We start from the raw sequence: 18,520 nt of genomic DNA, 5'->3' as shown, positions 1-18,520 counted from the left end.
TATCACAAAACCAAGCATGTATCATCAAGAGATCAGCCTTGAAACTTAGGGTTTTGTCTAAGGGTTTAAATCGAACTTTTGTATCATAAAAATGCGATTTAAACCCTCTAATCCGTGTTTATGGCCAAAAAAGAGTATGATTCTGATTCCTAACCATGTGTATGATCAAAACACGTTTATAAACAATTTTAAGGGTTTTTTGCATGCTTTGGGATGATTTTTGATAATCAAAGTTCAAGCTTTATGTAAAATATCATGTTTAACAAAGCTTAAATGATCAAAAATAACCATATTACCTTGAAAGTTTTGTGTGTGTGTGAAATCTAGAGTTCTTGATCAGCTTTTGAAGATGATAAGAAGGAAATAAATATCTTATAACATGTTAAAGTGTGAAAAAAATTAAGTGGGGGTATCCCTTTTTTTGCCGCCGGAAGTAAAAGGGGCCCCTTTTGGGCCTCAATTTGGCCCACATGACTCGTTTTGCATGCTCGAATGTAAAATCCCGAGTCCAAATTTATTTGGGGTTCGGTTTTTTCGGCTAATTTCTTATAAATTTAGAAAACCATTGTATTTTATTTTTGAAAAAATCGAAAATATTTTTACGGATAGCTTAAAACATTTCAAATGAGTGTTGTATAAGTCTTTTTCGGCTTAATGGATGATACAATGCTTGTTTCGTAATTATCTTTCGCGCTTAAGTTCATAGCGGGTAGTTAAACGAGCATGTTTTTGTTTAACTGGTTTGCTATCATACTAAGGCCATGATATCAATGTGTTGGCTAATATTTAACGTATATCACTTATAGATGGGCCTCCCGGGATATCTGAGTCATAACAAGACCCGTTTGGTTATTCGTTTGTGCGATACGCAATAAGCTGTTAATCGCTTATTCGGTTTGTGAATAACAAGGTATACTTGGTTTTGTCACGAATGTCACAGTTAACGACATGAGTTTCTGGAGACATAGAATTAAGGTTAAAGACCTTTAGAATGAGAGACTATTTCTTGTTATAACCTTTATTATTATTATTATTATTGCTGTTGTTATTAGTATTATTATCTTTATTACTGTTACTATTAAAATTATTATTTTCTATTTATTATTATTTACTAATTTCTATAGTGGTTTTGTTTTAAGTTTAGCTATAATGAAATGTTGAATTAAACTGATCAATATCATAGTGTTGTAGTTTATTATATATATACACACACTTTCGAGTTGGAGGTCTCGCTGGAAGTAACCTCTCTATCTTTAGGGATAGAGGTAAGGTTTACCTACATCCCACCCTTCATAGACCCTACTTATAATAGCTTAGGCTATTTGTGAGAAATACTGGGTATGATTGACAGAATAAGTTGTCAGATAAAAATCTAAAAAATAATGGTGTATACATATAATTGTCAATTAAATGCTCTAGCATAAAGTCAACGTTTGACAGCCCAAACGGCCAACTGTATTATACGCCGTATCAAGTTGGACAATTTTATTTCACACATGCACTCTATTCATTAATCATACGGTTATTGGTTTTTAGTTAAAATCCTAACTTTTACTCTTTTGTCGATACCATTCCCAACTAACGAAATGCTACATATCACTTTTTAACTTTCACCTTATTTGCTTTTGTCACTTCCTCACTAACTGAACACTAACGACTTCAGTGCTCATACTGACGTGGACATTTTTTAATGAGTTGACATGCTTATGTGTCATATGTGGTATCACACCCCGACTAGCACAATGCGGAAGCATAAAACGGGAATGTAACATACACCTCTGATATCAACACATTGTTTATAAAGAAACATTACACACTAATTTACAATATATTACATTTCTACGTTCTATCATTGTTTCACAGTCTAGGCGATACAAACAAACTAGTTCGTTAACTATACATTCTTACTACTATCGCCCTTGCTTCTATTCACGTAGCATCAACCACACACCTCAAGAAAGTAACAGGTCACCAAATCATTCCAATTTAGGTACACCTGAAAAGCAGTTTAAAACGGGTCAACTACTAGAGTTGGTGAGTTTCACGAGTTTCAAGAAAGCAGTAATGAGTATTCACAAGTCAACACTTGTAATCATGAAATAAGTATGTATGTATATAAATGATGTATGTGATGTAATTATGCTAAGCTACAGTGATGCCTTGACTGTATGTGCTGCGTGCATCCATTTCCCACGCTCCATCAACCACTGTGGCCCCTTTCCGCCCACAACATGCCCCGGTAGCTATGTCTAACACTACATAGCCTGTTTGTATAAATATGGTCATGTGCAAACGGCGCTATGTGACACGGCAACTAGACTGATTCCGTTTGGGTTTGTCAAACCAATTGTACTATTCACAAGCCACCGGCTCGAAGTTAATCACTGTGATCGTGGGGACTTTCGTGTATTAGCACTTAGATAATTCACATCAATACATGTTTCAGGTATATATATGTAATCAAACATGCTTTTCACCCCAAAAGTTCGTAAAACAGTTTAAAAGTGGGGTCATGAAACTCACGGTTTAGTAGATAATCAGTACTGTATCAGCTCGTGGTTTGTTCGGTCCGCTATCAGTAGTTCCGATAATCAATATTATAATAATATTAATATTTTAATATTATTATAATCTCAATACTAAACTGGGACGTATAACTAATCTGGGTATAATTGGAATGCCCAGAAAGTGGCAATAGGCTTAGGTTGTGATGTTCTTCAATGTCTAATACTTAAAACCGAACTTGGCTCAGATTCCCGTTTTACGCGTTCAGAAAACAGTTATGGGAAAATAAGCTTGGGTAAATGTATTGGTTAATAAAATGATTAAGTTATAAAGAAGGATCACATACTGGGGTCCCGGATTAGCCACGGGGCCCGTTTCCGTTTATTCAGTTTGATTTGAGAAGAAACGCGTACAATCCATCCGGATTGTCCAGGTTTCTCATAGAAAAGTTTATTTTCACTTAATTAGTCCAAAAACATGATTTTTGATCATTCTTGGTGTTTTGATATTCCCGCAGATTCGTTAGTCGCGAACTTGCCGGTTTTTATAAAAACTGAATTTGTTTAATATTCAAATTATCATAATTAATTAACCGTTAATCATTAAATTATGAAAATTTAACCACTTATCAATTAAAATATGTATATTTTTAGAAAAATATTTTTGGAATTTATTTACTGATATATTAATTTATAAAAATTCATTTTATCAGCTATATTTTGCCTGAAAATCGTCCGTTTACCCCAAATAATTTCCAAAAATTCCACAAAAATTCCTAAATGCTCAAATCATGTCCTAAATTAACCTGTATCAATTCCAGAATGTAAAAAGTTCGTGCGATATTCTTTACGTTCCAAATTCGGTTATAAAAATTCACACGAACGCAAATAAACAAAACACCTTTAAACTTCTCCAAATGATCCCAAAATTCATATGTGATCAAAATACATCAAATATGAGTTCCCAGAAAATTTCATAATTTTTGAAGTATTTTAGCTATTTTTCCCAAATAAACGTCCCAATTCGGTAATAAGTTCGCCAAATATTCTCGGATGGTCGAAAAATTACCAAATTTAAACAGGGACTCATTGACATTGTCCCTGAGGTTCCTGAAAAATTTCAAGGCCTAAAAATATGCACATCACAACCTTAGCCTAAATAGCCCGTAAGCGAGTGTTTCGGCATTACCTTAGCGGGTTTGGCTCGTTTCCGACTTTTTAATCAAGTTTTCAGGTTCTTGTGCTTCTAAGAAAGCTAGGTACAAGTCCTATATCACAAACCAAGCAATTTTTCATCAACATAACAGCCCTTAACTTAGGGTTTCGGCTAGTGCACAAAAACGAACTTTTGAACCATGAAAACGCCGTTTCAACCTTTTAATCCGTGTTTATGGCCAAAAAAAAACTATCAAAACAGGTTCCTTATTGTGTTTATGATCAAAACATGTTTATTGACCATTTTTAGGATTTTTACACAATTAGGAATGATTTTTAGTAACCAAGACATGTTTTTATGGTATTAAACAAGTTTAAACAAGTACAAAAGCTACTTATTTAAGCTCCTTACCTTAGGGTTTGAAGGTTTTTCTAGAAAATCAGATTGCAGCTTCTTGGACCTCAGTTTTTATAAACCAAAATGAATAACCAAGCTTCCAAAACAAGTTTTATAAAAAGAATGGAGGGTGGGGTGGGCTGGTCCAATCGGAACATCATTATGGGCCATGATGGGCTGTTTTGGCCCAATAATCTGGTTTCTCAAGCCCAAATACGAAAAGCCCGGTCCAAATTTGGTTCGGTTTTGGTTTTTGGCGCGAAAAACTTATCGGGTGCGTTAAACAGCGCGAAAACGAGTGTTTTTCGGCTAGTTTTGTGTAAAATTATAAAAACATACTATATGTTTATAAAAATCAAAAATATTTTCACGGATCACTTAAAACATTTCAAATAAGTGTTTAGTAATTCTTTTTCAGCTTAACGGATGATACAATTCTTGGTTTGTAACTATCTTTCGCGTTTAAATCTATAGCGGGTAGTTAAACGAGCATATTTTCGTTTAACTTGTTTGCTATCAAACTAAGGCCATATTTCTAATATTTTAGCTTGTATAGATCGTATGTCACTTATAGATGCCCCCCCGAGATATCTGGGTCATAACCCGACCCGTTCGGTTAATCGTTCGTTTGTTACGCAACAGGCGTTTATTTGCTTAATCGGTAAATACGTACTGAGGTGTACCTTGTTTTGGCTCAAATGTCACATTCTCCCCCCGTTAGAAAATTTTGTCCCCGAAATTTGATCATTCAACTTTGTCTTTGTTTGGAAACAGGTGCGGGTATTTCTTTTTGAATTCAGACTTCCGCTCCCACGTGAATTCGGGTCCCCATTGTGAATTCCACCGAACTTTTACTAGATAGATTTTGTTGTGTCTTAGTTGTTTTATTTTTTCCTCTAATATTTCCACCGGTTCTTCAACAAAATTCAGTTTTTCGTTTAAATTTAAATCTTTTAATGGCACGATTTCGGTTTCGTCAGTAAGACACTTTTTCAGGTTCGAAACATGAAAGACATCGTGAATAGAACTCAACTCCATAGGAAGTTCCAGTCGGTAAGCTACCGGACCTATCTTAGAAATGACTTCATATGGCCCAATGTATCGCGGGGCTAGTTTATCGGTTTTTCCGAATCGAATGACGCCCTTCCACGGGGATACTTTCAGGAAAACTTTGTCGCCTATTTCAAAGGATAACGGCTTTCTACGAACATCAGTGTAGCTTTTCTGTCGATCTCGGGCAATTTTCAATTTGCTTGTAATCTTACGGATTTTTTCGGTGGTTTCTTGAATCAAGTCAGATCGTGTAATTTGGGTATCTCCAACCTCAGTCCAGCACAAGGGTGATCTACATTTCCATCTGTACAACGCTTCATACGGTGCCGCTTGAATGCTACTGTGATAGCTGTTATTGTATGAAAATTCAACCAGTGAAGATGTTGATCCCAGTTTCCACCGAAGTATAGTACACAAGCGCGAAGCAAATCTTCTAAGGTTTGAATGGTTCGCTCAGATTGACCGTCGGTTTGGGGATGGTAGGCGGTACTTAGGTCAATTCGGGTTCCCAAAGCTTCTTGTACGGCTTGCCAGAAACGAGAGGTGAAATGGCTATCGCGATCAGAAATAATTAAAACGGGTACGCCGTGTCGGGATACGATTTCATTTATGTAGATGTGAGCAAGTTTTTCGGTTGTGTAAGTGGTTCGGATTGGAAGGAAGTGTGCGGATTTGGTTAATCGGTCAACTATCACCCATATTGCATCATTTCCCCGGGAAGTTTTTGGGAGGTGTGTTACAAAATCCATGGTAATCTGTTCCCATTTCCATTGTGGTATTTCCGGTTGGTGCAACATTCCTGAAGGTTTTTGATACTCGGCTTTACCCTCGCACAGGTTAAACATTTACTGACGTATGTGGCTATATCATTCTTCATACCAGGCCACCAATAATACTCTTTCAAGTCCTTATACATCTTATCTGTTCCAGGGTGAATGGAGTATTTGGACTTATGGGCTTCGTCCATGATCAAGTCACGCAGATTACTGAAAGTGGGAATCCAAACTCGATTTTTGTAGTATAGAATTTCGTCAGTTCTTTCTTCAAAGTTTTGTTCGGTCCCATGCAAGTCTTCATCTTCTAAATGATCTCCATTCAGAGCTTCGTCTTGAGCAACACGAATTTGTTCGGTGAGACTGGTGTGGACGATCATTTCAAGTGCTCGGACCCGTAGTGGTTTGATCCTGTCTTTTCTGCTCAAAGCATCTGCTACTATATTAGCCTTGCCCGGATGGTATCGAATCTCACAGTCATAATCGTTCAATAGTTCTACCCATCTCCTCTGCCTCATGACTAGTTCTTTCTGGTCAAAAATGTGCTGTAAGCTTTTGTGGTCGGTGTATACTGTACATTTGGTGCCATACAAATAGTGCTTCCAGATCTTGAGCACAAAAATAACCGCGCCCAGTTCCAAATCATGGGTGGTATAATTCTTCTCGTGCACCTTTAATTGTCGAGAAGCGTATGCTATGACTTTGTTTCTTTGCATAAGTACACATCCCAACCCTTTCCGGGATGCGTCACAATAAACAACCAGATTATCAGTTCCCTCTGGAAGACTCAGTATCGGGGCTTGGCATAGTTTCCGTTTCAGCAATTGAAAAGCCGCTTCTTGATCTTCTCCCCACACGTAAGCGCAATCTTTTTGAGTCAAAAGGGTTAAAGGTTGGGCTATGCTTGAAAAGTTAGCAATAAAACGCCGATAATAGCTAGCTAAACCCAAAAATTGGCGGATTTCTTTTGGTGACTTTAGGGCTTGCCAATTTTTGATGGCTTCAATCTTACTCGGGTCAACATGGATACCGTGTCGGTTAACAACGTGCCCTAAAAATTGTACTTCTTGTAGCCAAAATTCACACTTTGACAGCTTGGCATACAACTTTTCCTACCTCAACAGCTCCAAAATAGTTGGTAAATGCTGCTCGTGTTCCTCCTTGGTTTTCGAATATATCAAAATGTCATCAATAAATACGATAACGAATTTGTCGAGGTACGGTTTACAAACTTGATTCATAAGGTCCATGAAAACTGCGGGAGCGTTAGTTAGTTCGAACGGCATAACTAAAAATTCGTAGTGGCCATAACGAGTTCGGAACGCCGTTTTAGACACGTCTTCCCTTGGATTTTAACTTGGTGGTAACCGGATCGAAGGCCAATTTTCGAGAAATAGTTTGCCCCTTGGAGTTGGTCAAACAAGTCATCTATTCGTGGAAGAGGGTATCGGTTTTTGATGGTAACTTTGTTTAATTCCCGGTAATCAATGCACATTCTAAAGCTTCCATCTTTCTTCTTCACAAATAATACTGGTTCTCCCCAAGGAGAATAACTGGGACGAATGAAACCCTTATCTAACAAATCCTGCAATTGGTTGGATAATTCTTGCATTTCAGAGGGTGCCAACCGGTAAGGTTCCTTAGCAATAGGGGCTGATCCTGGTATTAAGTCTATGCGGAATTCAACTTGTCGGTTCGGTGATAATCCGGGTAAATCGTCAGGAAAGACATCGAGGTATTCACGTACAACGGGAATCTCTTCTATGCATTTCTCATCAGGGTTCTTTATAGTCACGTTTGCCAAAAATGCCATACAACCTTGGCGTAAACATTTCAATACTTTGAGATGAGACACGAGAGGTAATATCGAACCAGACTTCTCTCCTTGTACTACAATCACCTCACCATTCGAAAAGGGAATTTTAACCGTCTTGTCATTACATACAATCTCCGCCTTATACTTGGTTAACCAGTCCATACCGACAATAACATCAAAACTTCCTAGCTCTACCGGGAGTAGGTCAATAAGGAATGGGTGGTCATTAAGAATAATGGAACAGTTTTGGACTATTTGGCTGACAGTTATAGAGTTACCGTTAGCGAGTTCTATAGTATAGGGATTTGTTAGTTCACTAACAGGCATATTACCCAGAGACACAAAACTATAGGAAACAAAGCTTCTATCGGCACCAGTATCAAATAACACAGAAGCATATTGATCAGAAACAACAAATGTACCTGTTACTACGTTCGAGTCTTGTCATGCTTCTCCTGACCCGATAACGAACGCGCGTACCCGAGGCGCATCTGAAGTCGATGCTTGGTTCGGTCTAGTAACTGCTCTTGGATTCAACTTGGGGCAGTTTCTTCTAATATGTTATGTACTGCCACATTCATAACAGGCACGGTAGGTTGTTGCGGCTGAAGTCTGTTGGATAAGTTGTTGGCGGATTGGCTGAGGTCTGGGAGGCGGTGGACGACGAGGTTGAGTTGTTTGAGTTGGTCGGCTCACAATTTCTGCACCTGTTCTGCAATTAGGGGCATAATGCCCAGTTCGACCACATTTCTGGCATACCGGGAATCTGCATTCTCCCACATGATGGTAATTACATTTATCACACTTTGGCAAGGGTCCCTTATAACTGTCTTGCTTCGTATCGGAACCAGTTACAGCATAATTTATTATTGTCGGACGTGCACGTTTGCTTGATTGTCCTCCTTGTACTCTCGTCCCGTAGTCAGTTCGTTTCATACCCACTAATTTTCTGGTCATTCTCAATACTCCACTTCTTACCACATCAAAAGTCACAATTCCGGCTTGGGTCACAGCATTCTCAAATGATGTGTGCCCCATGGAGTTCACCAAACTCCTCACTTCCGGGGCTAAACCCCAAATATAACATTCAACTCTTTTATCTTCAGGAGTTACTAACCATGGTACTAAACGGGCCAATTCATTGAAGCGGTTCGTGTATCCCAAATGATCCGCTCCTTTCATTTCCAAACTCCAAAGTTCATGTTCTAACCTTTGAATTTCATTCCTTGGGCAGAAATGTTCCAGCATCAATGTTTTGAGTTCAGCCCATGTCATGCGATTCACCGGATCTTGACCTTTTATCTGTATCGTAGTGTTCCACCACATCAAAGCATGATCCGTAAAAGTAGAAGCAACATACTTGACAATGTTTTTGGGTGGACAATTGCTGATATTGAGGACAGATTCAGTCTTGTCGATTCATTTGATTAACCCGTTTGGCCCTTCAGTGCCCTTGAAATCAATCGGTTTACAGGCCATAAAGTTTTTGATCGAATATTCCCTTCGAGGGGGATTAGGGTTGTTATTGTTATTGTTTGGGTTCGGTGGGGGATTATTGTTGTTGACATTATTTGCATCAGGTGGGGGATTATTTGCATTGGTAGGGGCATTTGTATTAGGTGGGGGATTGTTATTTGTAACTGTTTCATTGTTGGTTGGGGGAGCATTATTGTTTTGTTGTTGGTTTGTTTGCATATTTGTGTTTACACCGGTAGTTACTTGTGTTACGATAAGCGGGATTACTGCCTGCATTTGCCGAGCAATCATCTCGGCTATTTCTGCCTCAGTCATAGAGTTTGCTTTCTTTGGGGCCATTCAATAATGATAAACAAATATAAGTCAATTAGCACTAATTCCAGTCTACGTCACTGTGTAATAATAATCACAATAAATGTTGTACAGGTAAACCAGATAACATACTGACATTTCACAAATTGTTCTGTACATTGATAATAAAAGGTACATAGGCTTAGCCTGATAAAGGCCAATGCTTGCATGTATATATCAAAATCTGTCACTAAGTGACGGTTAGACTTAACCCTATAAGGGTCAGTGCTTGTAATAATGTACAAAATTGTGCTTCACGTTAACATAACATACTACTATATACATACATGGAGTATCAAAAGATCATGTACACATAATTGTAATATTCCGCATCTATCAATACAGACGATAGGCTAGCCACAAACATAAAAATAACAGCACCGTAATCACCCAGTAACAGTTCCACAACCGAACTGTCACTCTATCCAAACACCAGTGGTGGTAGGCATCTGACTGCTGCAAGTTCAGTACTATCTGATGTAACATCGATAAGTACCGGGTCACGTCCCTCCTCTCCCGGTCAATGTTAGCTATGGCTATCGAGTGGTCTATCACACGGTCAGTCAGGACAGCCATCCAAGAGTTGTTTCCTGCGTTTGGGAGGTCAGGGCGAGGGGTAGGTATATTCAATGAACGGGAAGATGAAGTATCTACCCTAGGGCATGAAGGTCCTCCCCGGTCGTGGGTAGATCTGAATGGAATCAAGGTAGGGTCAATCGGGGTTACCCTAATACTAGCAGTCTACTGGACTCGCGCAGTAGCTGAAGTCGTCGGCGATAGGTGTATAGGTGGAGTGGGTGATCGGGCTACTCTAGCAGGTGAACGATACTGACTGTTAACTTCGTCTTGATCCCTGCGTGGTGACCTGGGTGGATAACTATCGCATCTGTAGCCGGACAGATCTGGCACATTCCTGGGTAGCTCTCTACAGATAACTTCTTCTTCCACCTCTTCCTCCTCCTCCTCCGGTTCCTCTTCTGGGTCCTCCTCTTCTAGATCCTCCTCTGATTCTTCCTCGGGATCCTCCTCAACAGAGATTACCGGTTCTTCTTCCGGTACGTAGTCGTTATTCCTTGACATGACTCTGCACAAATGTTAGTTATAAGAATAATATCTATTGCTATTGCTAACTATTGTCGAGGAGATTAATTAATTAAACCAAATTTAATATTAATTATATTAGAATATAATATTAGTTTTATTAAAATTTTAATTATTATTATTTAAATCAATATTGAATATAAATGAATATAATATTCATAGTAAAATTTACCGTCATCAACAGTATTGTACGTACACGTATTCATACACCTTGTTTCACATAAGCACGTATGAGTGTTATATATATATATATATATACTTTTACATTACCTTTTATACACATATGTTGCCACTTTTACCTAACCACACGTTCCGCGACTTCTCCCCGAATTCCCTCGTACAAGCAAGTCTGTTATTATGTTCCGGACCACAATAACTCACTTGCCCTACAAGTTCATCCCGACATCCATCAGTATACAATATTAATTTATTATTTAAATATTTCCCAGAGTTAATCGAGCCTACGGTTATATTTTAGGTACCCCAAGGGATAACCTAATCCTTTATAACCAATGGCTCTGATACCAACTTCTGTCACACCCCGACTAGCACAATGCGGAAGCGTAAAATGGGAATGTAATAGACACCTCTGATATCAACACATTGTTTATAAAGAAACATTACAAACTAATTTACAATATATTATATTTCTTCGTTCTATCATTGTTTCACAGTCTAGGCGATACAAACAAAACTAGTTCGTTAACTATACATTCTTACTACTATCGCCCTTGCTTCTTTTCACGTAGCATCAACCACACACCTCAGGCAAGTAACAGGTCACCAAATCATTCCAATTTAGGTACACCTGAAAAGCAGTTTAAAACGGGTCAACTACTAGAGTTGGTGAGTTTCACGAGTTTCAAGAAAGCAGTAATGAGTATTCACAAGTCAACACTTGTAATCATGAAATAAGTATGTATGTATGTAAATGATGTATGTGATGTAATTATGCTAAGCTACAGTGAAGCCTTGACTGTATGTGCTGCGTGCATCCATTTCCCACGCTCCATCAACCACTGTGGCCCCTTTCCGCCCACAACATGCCCCGGTAGCTATGTCTAACACTACATAGCCTGTTTGTATAAATATGGCCATGTGCAAATGGCGCTATGTGACACGACAACTAGGCCGATTCCGTTTGGGTTTGTCAAACCAATAGTACTATTCACAAGCCACCGGCTCGAAGTTAATCACTGTGATCGTGGGGACTTTCGTGTGTTAGCACTTAGATAATTCACATCAATACATGTTTCAGGTATATATATGTAATCAAACATGCTTTTCACCCCAAAAGTTCGTAAAACAGTTTAAAAGTGGGGTCATGAAACTCACGGTTTAGTAGATAATCAGTACTGTATCAGCTCGTGGTTTGTTCGGTCCGCTATCAGTAGTTCCTATAATCAATATTATAATAATATTAATATTTTAATATTATTATAATCTCAATACTAAACTGGGCCGTATAACTAATCTGGGTATAGTTGGAATGCCCAGAAAGTGGCAATAGGCTTAGGTTGTGATGTTCTTCAATGTCTAATACTTAAAACCGAACTTGGCTCAGATTCCCGTTTTACGCGTTCAGAAAACAGTTATGGGAAAATAAGCTTGGGTAAATGTATTGGTTAATAAAATGATTAAGTTATAAAGAAGGATCACATACTGGGGTCCCGGATTAGCCACGGGGCCCGTTTCCGTTTATTCAGTTTGATTTGAGAAGAAACGCGTACAATCCATCCGGATTGTCCAGGTTTCTCATAGAAAAGTTTATTTTCACTTAATTAGTCCAAAAACATGATTTTTGATCATTCTTGGTGTTTTGATATTCCCGCAGATTCGTTAGTCGCGAACTTGCCGGTTTTTATAAAAACTGAATTTGTTTAATATTCAAATTAGCATAATTAATTAACCGTTAATCATTAAATTATGAAAATTTAACCACTTATCAAATAAAATATGTAGATTTTTATAAAAATATTTCTGGAATTTATTTACTGATTTATTAATTTATAAAAATTCATTTTATCAGCTATATTTCGCTTGAAAATCGTCCGTTTACCCCAAATAATTTCCAAAAATTCCACAAAAATTCCTGAATGCTCAAATCATGTCCCAAATCAACCTGTATCAATTCCAGAATGTAAAAAGTTCGTGCGATATTCTTTTCGGCCCAAATTCGGCTATAAAAATTCACACGAACGCAAATAAACAAAACACCTTTAAAATTCTCCAAATGATCCCAAAATTCAAATGTGATCAAAATACATCAAATATGAGTTCCCAGAAAAATTTCATAATTTTGTGATGTATTTTAGCTATTTTTCCCAAATAAACGTCCCAATTCGGTAATAAGTTCGCCAAATACTTTTGGATGGTCAAAAAATTAGCAAATTTAAACAGAGACTCATTGACATTGTCCCTGAGGTTCCTGAAAAATTTCAAGGCCTAAAAATATGCACATCTCAATCTTAGCCTAAATAGCCCGTAAGCGAGTGTTTCGGCATTACCTTAGCGGGTTTGGCTCGTTTCTGACTTTTTAATCAAGTTTTCAGGTTCTTGTGCTTCTAAGAAAGCTAGGTACAAGTCCTATATCACAAACCAAGCAATTTTTCATTAACATAACAGCCCTTAACTTAGGGTTTCGGCTAGTGCACAAAAACGACCTTTTGAACCGTGAAAACGCCGTTTCAACCTTTTAATCCGAGTTTATGGCCAAAAAAAAAAATATCAAAACAGGTTCCTTATTGTGTTTATGATCAAAACATGTTTATGGACCATTTTTAGGATTTTTACACAATTAGGAATGATTTTTAGTAACCAAGACATGTTTTTATGGTATTAAACAAGTTTAAACAAGTACAAAAGCTACTTATTTAAGCTCCTTACCTTAGGGTTTGAAGGTTTTTCTAGAAAATCAGATTGCAGCTTCTTGGACCTCAGTTTTTATAAACCAAAATGAATAACCAAGCTTCCAAAACAAGTTTTATAAAAAGAATGGGGGGTGGGGTGGGCTGGTCCGATCGGAACATCATATGGGCCATGATGGCCTGTTTTGGCCCAATAATCTTGTATCTCAAGCCCAAATACAAAAAGCCCGGTCCAAATTTAGTTCGGGTTCGGTTTTTGGCACGAAAAACTTATCGGGTGCGTTAAACAGCGTGAAAACGAGTGTTTTTCGGCTAGTTTTGTGTAAAATTATAAAAACATACTATATGTTTATAAAATTCAAAAATATTTTCACGGATCACTTAAAACATTTCAAATAAGTGTTTAGTAAGTCTTTTTCGGCTTAACGAATGATACAATGCTTGGTTTGTAACTATCTTTCGCGTTTAAATCTATAGCGGGTAGTCAAACGAGTATATTTTCGTTTAACTTGTTTGCTATCAAACTAAGGCCATATTTCTAATATTTTAGCTTGTATAGATCGTATGTCACTTATAGATGGCCCCCCGAGATATCTGGGTCATAACCCAACCCGTTCGGTTAATCGTTCGTTTGTTACGCAACAGGCGTTTATTTGCTTAATCGGTAAATACGTACTGAGGTGTACCTTGTTTTGGCTCAAATGTCACATGTGGGTCCCATGTAGCCATCTTATTGTCTTCTTCTTCATCAAATTAACCCTAGTCACCTCCATCACCACCCACCGACCTCCACAATAGGCCTCCACCACCACTCATCCTATAATTCCTCTGGTGCCTCCATTAACTAGCCCACAAACAATCACATGTTATATTCTCTCCCAATATGGAGAAAAGGGCTTCAAGTGAAAAATTGTAACATATATATATATATATATATATATATATAGAGAGAGAGAGAGAGAGAGATAGGTCTGATGATATGCCCAACGACCTAGGGTTCCGGCATAATAGGGGTAGTCGGTGACATTGATGGTTATCGTTAGGTGGCGCGAGAGGATGGTGATATTGTAAGCCAGCGATGCCCAATGATTAAAGGTAAACTGTTCTTCAATGACGAGGCCTGATAACGACAACAAGTTTTCTGAATAGGCCACCTTTCTGGCTATACAATCTGTTACACCCTAATGAAGATGATGACTCCCAATGGCCTACACGTACAGTTCGTTTTGATGATGATGGTGGTGACATGTGGTGGAGGTTGGCGGTGGTGGGGTAGAGGTTGGTAGGTGGTGATGGAGGTTGCTAGGGTTAATTTGATGAAGAAAAAATATGAGGTGGTTATGTGAGACCCACATATGACACCCAAGCATGCTAGCTCATTTAAAAAAAATGTCCAGGTCAGTATGAACACTGTTAAAGAAACCGGACTTGGGTTACACCTGAACAGAGGTTGCATATCACACAAACTGATTATATGAACAGATTAACAAGATTGTAAACATGGATAGAGATCGATGGGTGAAAAAGCCTCAAACTTTAGGACTACATTGTGATTTGAATCTATAATATATATAAACCAAAACCCTAAAATCCTATGTGTCGCGATGTGGTCGCTCCCCCTGGAAGCCACCAGATTGCTTAATTTTTAAATGGAGGCCTCTCATTTATTTAATCCAAATTCATGGGTATGGGTCTTAACAAAACTAGATAGCTCTTAAACGGGTTATAACATCTCATTAAATTAAAAATTGATCTTACCAATTATTTGATGTGAAAATCCTATAAAATAGGTATATACTAAAATTTAATATCCTATTTAAAAAGAAAAAGATATTATTTATAATTAATAAACAATTTTATAGTAAAAAACATAAGCGGGTCATGGATCACTAAATCCAGATAGCTTTTAAACGGGTTATAACATATCATTTATTTATGAAACCCTTTCATCATCAAACCCTAAATATATTATTAACTTTCTTACAATAAAGAAAAATAATGACAGTCATGCCACCCTTTTTAGGAACCACTTGGACTGGACTAACCCACGACCTATCAGAAATAGGGAAAATGATCCCCGCATCAAGGGGTTTGATAATCTCCTTCTTCACGACCTCCTGCATCTTCGGATTAAGCCACCGCTGCGGCTGAACGACAGATCTGAAATTATCCTCCACGAGGATTTTATGAGTGCAGAACGAAGGGTTGATACCCTTTATGTCAATAATCTTCCATGCAATGGCCTCCTTGTGCTCTCGAAGCACCCTCAACAGTCTCTCTCTCTCGACCTCCGTCAAAACAGATGCAATAATAACCGGGAACTTCCTCTCCTTTTCCAAAAATGCGTACTCCAAATGGGCGGGCAAATCCTTAAGCTCTAAGGAAGGAGGGGGGCTCTCGACAGAAGGTCGGTCCATCGGATCGTCTCGTACGATCCCAGCTGACATTTCAGACTCAGGGGTATGTAACTCGGTGTCATCTTCCGTTGACTGATAGGTCATGGCAACCATCTCAATCTCCTGAATGTCCCTATCGAGAATCTGAGTGTCGGAGGCAGATCCTCCACAGATCTCACTGAAAAACTCCCCAACATGCTCCATGATGGTGTCGATAAAGTACAAGGAGTCATTAGCAGACTTGGGGTGTTTAAGTGACTGTCGAACGTCAAAAGTCACATTATCATCCCCAACTCTCAAAATCAATTTACCCTCGCAGAAGTCGATCAACACCTGTGCAGTGGCAAGGAATGGTCGGCCAAGATCAATGGTACACTATCATCATCGTTCATGTCCAGAATGACAAAGTCCACCGGGAAGATGAACTTGTCGGTACGAACAAGCATGTTCTCGACCACCCCTCGAGGGTATTTTACAGAACGATCAGCAAGTTGGATACTCATCCTGGTAGGCCTCGGTTCGCCTAAACTCAGCTTGCTGTACACGGAATACGGCATGAGATTAATACTGGCACCAAGATTAGCCAGCGCATGAATAACCGTATCATCGCTCAAGATGCAGGGAATCGTGAAACTCCCTGGATCGGACATCTTCTCAGGTAACTTCCTCTGTAAGACAGTAGAACAACTAGCACTCAAAGGGATGGAAGCGACCTCAGCTAACTTCTCCTTATTCGAAAGAATATCCTTAAGGAACTTCGCATGTTTCGGCATCTGAGTCAGTGTCTTAAGGAATGGAATATTAAGGTGAAGCTGCTTCAGAAGATCAAGGAATTTAGAATTCTGCTCCTCATCTCTATCTCTGCGGAGTCTCCCGGGATATGGCACTCTAGGTTTGTAGACTCTCGGTGGCTCGCTCGGTAACTGCTGTCTCTCGGCCTGGGCAGAACTCCCTGGGCTGCTCCTCTGATGCACCTAGGCCGGCGGAGACTCCATCTGAATCTCCTCATCCACCTGCTCCTCTACAACTACTGCAGGCTCCTCGACAACTCCTCCTCTGGACCTCTGCTAAATCACGGGCTCATCTCGTGCCCCTGCACCGCTCCTCGTCGTCATAGCTTTCGCGAATCCCTTCGGGTTCTGCTCGGTATTACTCGGTAGCATACCTTGCAGCCTCTCGTTCAACCTACCAGCTATCTCTCCCATCTGCCGCTCGAGACTCTGAATCGACGCTCCCTGATTCCTCATGAACTGCTCATGTTCGTGAAGCTTCTCCTGCGTCTCTTTATGTTGGGAATCCTCTCGTGTCATGAGCTGTGACAACATCTGCGTCTGCTACGCCATCATCTCCTCTAAAGTGGGCTTCTTCTCCCCATTGCTCACTCCTTCACCCACATCCCGAAATAGACTCTGACGCTGCTGAAAACAGGACTGATTCCCGCTCCTCCAGTTCGAATTCTGATTTCCTCTCCATCCCGAGTTATAAGAATTGAAAGAATTTTGATTTCGGTTTGGATTTTCTATATAGTCTACAGCCTCCTCCTGCGAACTGACTGGGCACTGAACGGTCATGCCCTCCTCTGCATATCTCGCACAACTTGCTCTTCATATGCAAGTCCTTCACAATCTTCACCAACGCCTCGACCTGTGCTGTAAGAGCGGTGCTCGTGTCCACCGAATGCATGCGCGTGATATGGAATTGCCGGTCTTACCACCTCTGGCGGGTGGTCGCTGGTATCCACTCATAGCTAACCCATTAAACAAAGCGATGCACTCATCCGGGTCCTTCGTCGTCAGCAAATTTCCTCCCAGTGCCGTGTCAAGCATGTTCTACGTCACGTATGTCACTCCATTATAAAACTTCTCAACAAGCGCTCAATCTTGCAAGCCGTGGTTCGGGCACAACGCTAAAATATTTTTAAAACGCTCCCATGACTCATAGAAACTCTCGGTGTCCTCCATCTGAAAAGAATGAATCTGATTACGTAGATGAGTGGCCTTAGCCGGAGGATCGTATTTCTCAAGAAATTGGGTCTGCATAGCAGCCCAAGTAGCTATGGAGCCCTGTGGGAGGTACTCGAGCCATAAACTCGCATGATCGACGAGTGAGAACGGAAAAACGCGGAGTTTCACAACGTCTTCGGATACACCGGCAAGATGGAAAGTGTCGCAGATACGCGCGATACGAGTGAGATGATGATGCGGATTTTCGTGAAGTAACCCGTTGAACTGAGCAGAATCAGAAATAGTATTCAGAATGTTCGACGGAATCTGCCAGTTCGCGTTAACTCCAATGGTGGGTGGTGCGATGCTGGATCTCGCGCCAGCATTGGCTGGACGGGCCCGGTCTGCAACTGTCCTCCTCGGTGCTGCGTTGTCGCCCATGATCCTATCCCTATCGTCAAAGTCGGAAAACGTAGGAGAAGAAGATAAACTACCAACGGATGATGAAGTAGATGATGGTGAAATGGTGCGAAGTCTCTCACGAAATTCTCTCAGGCTCGGGAAATGATTCAGTGTCGGGTGGTCCTCGAGATCGAGTTTGTCGCATAAAACTATAAAAATCAATAAAAGAAGCCAAACTATCCTAATAAATAAACAAAACAAAAATAATTACAAGTAGCACACAACA

Source organism: Bidens hawaiensis, unplaced genomic scaffold (genome assembly GCF_021521415.1).
Source record: "Bidens hawaiensis isolate Kalapana, Puna unplaced genomic scaffold, B.hawaiensis_p1.1 tig00010607_1, whole genome shotgun sequence".
In the NCBI taxonomy this organism is placed as follows: Eukaryota; Viridiplantae; Streptophyta; class Magnoliopsida; order Asterales; family Asteraceae; genus Bidens; species Bidens hawaiensis.
This window is presented reverse-complemented; position numbering follows the sequence as displayed.